We start from the raw sequence: 411 nt of genomic DNA, 5'->3' as shown, positions 1-411 counted from the left end.
CGCCACCGCTGCCAGGCTCCGGCACCCCTGCATCTCGCTCAGGCTGCGCCTCGGCCCGCCTCTCCCTCCCGGTGGAGACGGCTGGGCCTGCCGGTGCCCATGCAACCGCACCGCTCCACACCCCTCCAGCGAGCCCTCCTGCCCCGGCGGGTGGGCTCCTTCCCCTGGCAGGCTCCCGAGATGTGAAGGTTGCCGGTCGGGGAGATGGGCACGCGACCCCCCACCCCTTCATCAGGTGCGGCAACCTAGTTGATCCTGCCAATAGCATATGCTTGTCTCAAAGATTAAGCCATGTACATGTAAGTACACACGGCCGGTACAGTGAAACTGCGAATGGCTCATTAAATCAGTTATGGTTCCTTTGATCGCTCCATCTGTTACTTGGATAACTGTGGTAATTCTAGAGCTAAT

The 411-nt window shown here is 60.3% G+C and overlaps 1 pseudogene; it reads left to right on the top strand.

Moving 5' to 3' along the window:
• The first annotated feature begins 242 nt into the window (after positions 1-242).
• LOC144829978 (18S ribosomal RNA) overlaps positions 243-411 on the top strand; it is a 1,757-nt pseudogene continuing 1,588 nt past the window's right edge.

The sequence above is a fragment of the Lissotriton helveticus genome, chromosome 4_1 (assembly GCF_964261635.1).
Source record: "Lissotriton helveticus chromosome 4_1, aLisHel1.1, whole genome shotgun sequence".
Taxonomy (NCBI): domain Eukaryota; kingdom Metazoa; phylum Chordata; class Amphibia; order Caudata; family Salamandridae; genus Lissotriton; species Lissotriton helveticus.
This window is presented reverse-complemented; position numbering and strand designations above follow the sequence as displayed.